Consider the following 6000-nt stretch of genomic DNA (forward strand, 5'->3'; position numbering starts at 1 on the left):
CCTGTCTCAAAACTCAAAAGGAATGGAAACTTTTAAGGCTGAGGGGTGTGGGGCTTCAACGGGGGCGCTAGAGTCCCTCCGCTCGCGCCCCCAGGCGCTAACACCACACCACCAGGGCGCTAACGCGAAAAACAATGCAGGCGTGAGCCGGTTAGCGGGAGAAGAGAGAGGGCTGCACAACTTTTGATGGTTTTTTGACCGTTGGGAGCCGAACAAACCAAAAAAAAAATATTTTTCCTATATAATTATACCCCATTTCACCCATTTTTATACCAAAACTTCAAACCTTCACCCAAAATCAATTCATCTTCTCAACTTTTTTTTAAAAAAAATGGCTGGAAATTGGTTCCCAAACCTTGATTCAGATTATCTTGACGATGATTTATGGTCGTCACCGCACCAACCGATGTTTTATTCGGAGCCGCAAGAATCATCCGGCTTTCAACCATCCAACACACAACCGTCTCCTAACTTTGTTGTTCCGGAGACACAAGAATCACACGGTGAAGCTACGGGACCAAAAAGACGCGTCCACCGGAAAAAACAAGTTGCAACGGACGGGTCGGGACCGGCTTCGACTCTGAGGACGAAACGGAAAGCCACTCCGTGGTCATCGGATGAGAAGGAAGCCTTGTGTCGGGCTTGGATAGTCATTTCTGAGGATCGGCGTTGCGGTAATTGTTTTAACGTTTTTAAAAATGATTTTTAATAAAAAAGTTAAATGGAAATCTAATTTATTTGGTCATTTTGCAGCCGACTACCAAAAGAGCAAGATTTTTTGGACAAAGGTTAGGGAGACGTTCTACATGCTCGTTGGGAGTACAGAGCAGAACGCCGATATGATTTCGGGTCGGTGGTCCGAAATCAGAAAATTTGTCGGCTTGTTTACTAATCTTTTCAACAGGAACAGCGGTCGTATGAGACCAAGTGGCAGTGATGATTTGGCGGTTTACAATTTCACGGTCGAAGAGTGGAAGCAGGAGTGTTTGCGGAGGTATGGGATGGTGAAGACGTGGGACGATTTAAAGTTGTGGGAGAGGTTGAAAAGGTGTTCCAAGTGGGTTGAGCTGGTGGCGCCAGACTTTGATGCGGAGGTAAGGCCGAAACGGACTAAAACTAGTTCGTCTGGAGCGTATAGCACTTCAACCGGGTCGGATTGCCGCGTTGGATTCGACCTAAACATTGCGGAGGAGGAAACGTCTTCACCGCCGAGGAGGTGGCCATTGGGAAGGGACGCCAAGGGGAAAAAACCGGCTGAGGGGGAAGCCGTAAACATCGCCAATCTTGTTGAATCCCTCAATAAATTCAACAAAACCATGGAGGTGGTCTCTTATGACAAAAAGGAAAAAAGTCGAATGAGAGATTTGGACTTTCTTACTAGAGACTTCAGTAACCTGAATCCGGTCGATCAAATGCAAAAGAGGTTGATCGATTTGGAAAAGCAAAAGGAACGTATCCGAAAGAGGTTGATCGAAGAAGACCAAGCCGAAGAATAAGAAGAATGTTTTTTTTTAGTACTTTAATTTTTATTTTATTTTTAGATATTAATGTGTTTTTTTATTAATGTGTGTTTTTTTAATAATTTATGAGTTTTTCGATCAACCAATACGTTGATCGAATACGTTGTTTGAATATATTTATAAAAAAATAAAAAAAAATTCGCTGGAGCCCCTCCACACCAGGGCCAGAGACTCCAACGGGGGCTCCAACACCCCCCTTATCCAGTTTCTCTCTCTGCCACACGTCATAATATTATTGGTAAGCCCCCATTAAAGCCCCCACACCCCTCAGCCTAACACTTTAAATACATAGGATTAGAATATCACACTTCTAAAGCATAATGTGATTGTACAGAACATAAAAACAAGAACTAGACCCTCTTCAAAAGCAAATCTCCCTTTTTAAAAATGGAAACGTTAATAGATATAAATGTGATTCAATGTCTTCAGCATTCACAGAGGTTGAGATCTTCAATTCATTAAAAAAGAAAGCATTTCTTGTTTTCCGTATGTACCACAATGTTGATAAAATTAAAGCCCACGAGCGTTACGAGTGTTTTTTTCCGTTTTTAGGGTTTGCTACACCTTTCATTTGACCCATGATATTACGTTTTTGTTTCATTTTGAGCCTAATAGTGACTTAAATTGGCCCATGCACATCTTTAACATACATGAAATTTTGGGTTGGCTTGAATAAACAAAATTTAAAAGGCTAAAAGATTCAATTATAAAGTAAGTAAATGTATATTTATTATGAAATTTTGGGTTGACTCGAATAAACAAAATTTAAAAGGCTAAAAGATTCAATTATAAAGTAAGTAAATGTATATTTATTAATGAAATATATATAATTTGGATTGAGTCGTGTTGATTAGAACAACATAATTTGAATGAAATTTTGTTCAAAATTTTGTGATTTCAAATTCGATTTAAATAAAATGAACCCGTGTAACATATATTACTCTGACCTTTGACACTAAGCTTGTGTCTCGAGTCCTGATGAATCTAGAACCCCCCACCCCCTCAGTATTTAATTTTCACTGGGTTAAAAATCATCAATTTAAACACCATAACAAATAACTTAATATTGTGAAATATTACAACTATCTACAATAGAAAATTAGAAATTGATGATTTCCTCAACTTCTCCTTTCCTTTCAAGTGAATGTGAATGTCGTATTAAAAGCGGGGCCATACTCATTCCTCGCTTTAAAGGGATGAGCTTTTAGTTTTGGACATGTAATCAATTTGACTCATGGGTTGTACCCTAAGCCTAAATGCATTGGTTGGTTTGTAAGTTTATCCATAGAAAGTATAACAACTTAATGGTTGCTTGGTAATCTCTTAAAAGACTCAATTAAAGAGGTTATCTCTAAATCGGTCAGAGGTAAAGTATGTCTAGCTACACCTCTTAGTGGTTCATTAAGCCTCTGGATAATTAAGTTTCAAAATGACCATTGAATCAGTTAGACATGTTATTGATTCAGCGCAAGATTATCAAACAGCCGATAGTCACGAAAATTTTGATGAGTTCTACCGTAAGTGTTGGAATTTGTATAAGCTATGTCAGCACGCGTCGAAACTAGTCGTTTATTTTGAGATAATGAATATTGCCGGCGTGTATTTTTTTCTCATGCGTATCATTACAAAATTACAAAATGATTATGCATAGGAACAAAATAACTTAATCTTGGATTTAGTAATAGATAAGTATTTAGGGAAGTCATATTCATTGGGTAAGGATTAACATGACTCGTATGATTAAGAAGTAGATGAAGATGTGGAATTGGAAAGCAACGAAGATGCTAAGAGATAACTTTTGATTGATGCTTGAACCACCATCAGCAGTCTTTAAAAGGCACAACTAGAATGCCAAAAGTTTTGAAGTCGTCTTCATGTGGTAACGAATGGAAGTGCCACAAACACAAAGTCGTTTATCAATGGAAATGATGAATCATTATTTAATTATAATATATTAAGTAGAAAACAGGCGTATGATACATTAATCCCATTGGTCCGCGTTTATGGACCATTTGGGTTTTAATTCTCAGTAATTGTCTAGGTGTAGTGGCTTTCGCTTTGCTATGTGTGACATGAGTTTTGTGTTCGAGTGTCGTTCCTACTGTTTTAAGCTTCATTTATTAATTTTACTAAATGTTCTTAAAAAAATTAATAGCTGCAAATTGCAATAGTTAACAAGATTTCAACTCATGACTCAGCTGAGCCTAGTATGAGACTAGGACATAGATTTGTTTTGAATGGTGTTAGACCTGGCCCAAAACACCTAGCCCATTACATACTAACAAGGACTCAGTGTCTCAAGCCATAATTTTCTTTTATTGTTAGACAGCCACTCGTTGGGCCCACTCCACCTTGGGCTCTCAATATAGGAGGCCTACTTAAAAAAAACATCACTAAAGAATGACTACGTACAAATCTGATTAACATGACATCGAACAACTGCGAACTAGTGTATCATCAACAAAACATCTGGTTTACGATGAATATATTTAAAAATAAACACGACCACTACTCAAGCATATAGCATATTTCTTTCAGATCATGTGTAGTGGGTGTTAGCCATACTCCATGTCAGCATTAATAGGTGTGAAACACCATTACAAAGGGTGAAGGTGGAGGCGCCAAGGGCACACCATGATGTCGGGGGCGTGAGGGGCTCTTGAGCATGGGGCACCATCAGTTCACCCATCAATGCACGCATCTTTGTTTTTTAGAATTTTTTTCTGTTTAATTCATTGGTTAAACACATCATTACATATGTTTGATGATTAAGTTAATGAATGACCCCCCCCCCCCCCCCTCGAGGCTATAAAATGACAATACATTTTTATGTAAGTCCTATGATAATGTAACATTGTCATTACACCTCTAGACTCCTCCCTTTTACCTTTTTAAGCAATTGTCCTATAAGGTGTTTTGTTTGTTATTTTTTCGTTTTTATATAATATTTCACTCATGCCGTTTATAAAAGAAATAAAATTCTGAAACCGGGCCAGTAACCATTTATTTGGGCCGCTAGTCTAAACCTGTTTGTTTTCCTTGGTCAAATTATTAAAATTTATTTTATTCTCTATGAAGTAGCCAAGTAGGTGTTTAGATAGATCCGTTACAAAAACAGCGACAACAATAACAATAATTTATCTCGTGGCTATATACGGATGATTGCTCAAACGATTACGATACAGTGACAGGTAACCGGACAACAACAATAATAATAAGAGTGCACATAGTTTGGGTCAGTTTTCTTAACAAACGAAATAGTTTAGCTATTGGTTCGGCTTCTTTGTCTCTTTTTTTTGTGGTTTTAAATAGTTAGGATTTCCGGTATTTACTGTTTCCAAACTGGTTTTGTTGGGATTAATGGTCTGGTTAATATACATAGGAACATGCAAACCAAACCAATATCCTTTTTGTATTTTATGCAAGATTTGAAGAACATAGTCCTACTTACCTGACAAATCTCATATGACATGTTTTTCTTCTTTCTTAATGATAAGACACTTCAATAATTGGACTATTATCTATTCTATGTTTATAAATGCCAAAAAAAAACTAGATAATTAAATTAAAAAAAATCAACTACAATGAGAATCTTAAATATTTGCGAATAACATGATAAGAAGCTTTAACGTATTTATACAGTTTACCTGATATTTTTGGAAACAAAATAATGTCTCTCTCTCATAATAAATAAAGTGGTATTTAACAAAATAATAAAGCTAGAATCATGATTTTTCAAAAGTTGACAAAATACTATATTTTTTCCCTTCATTTATCAGAAAGTGCATTAAAAAAAGAGGAATATGGTGCATTAGCTTCCAATTATTTAATTGTTGGAAATAATTAATCAATATGGCAAAATGGGTTTCACATTCTCTTTACATGACTTTTGCTTCCCATTATAATAACAAAAGACGCCACTAAAGTTAAAAACTTAGTGGGTCTCGTATAATTTGCTACAATCGTTTTAAAATTCGCAAACATATGCCTTTTATTTACAAAGTATTTTTAATATATGTTAGAAATTGTATAATCTTAAAGTTATACTAACTGAACTAGTATAAATATATTTTTTTAACGTGATCACTAACTCATCTAATCATTTTAATTCCAAGACTATTGAATACCACATATAAGAGGAAGCTCACTATATGTGAGAAAACTTCATGACCCCAAGCTGAAACCTTCTATTTTTTCTTTGAAGTAGGACTTGTATCTAATACCTCCTCAGACCTTAACCATTTGAACTATGAATCACGGCCTAACATAAATAGTTATAAATTTTTTATTAATGTGTTATTATTAATTATTTTAATATATATCATTCAACTATGAAATATTTAGCAATAAATTACTTGTTACGCCCAATCTATTTTCAGTTAATTAATAATTCTAAATTTATTTATGTAAAATATAAATATATTAATAATAATTTTTTACATGATATAAATTTGAAACATCTACTCAATACTTATATTTA

The sequence above is a fragment of the Bidens hawaiensis genome, unplaced genomic scaffold (assembly GCF_021521415.1).
Source record: "Bidens hawaiensis isolate Kalapana, Puna unplaced genomic scaffold, B.hawaiensis_p1.1 tig00014039_1, whole genome shotgun sequence".
In the NCBI taxonomy this organism is placed as follows: Eukaryota; Viridiplantae; Streptophyta; class Magnoliopsida; order Asterales; family Asteraceae; genus Bidens; species Bidens hawaiensis.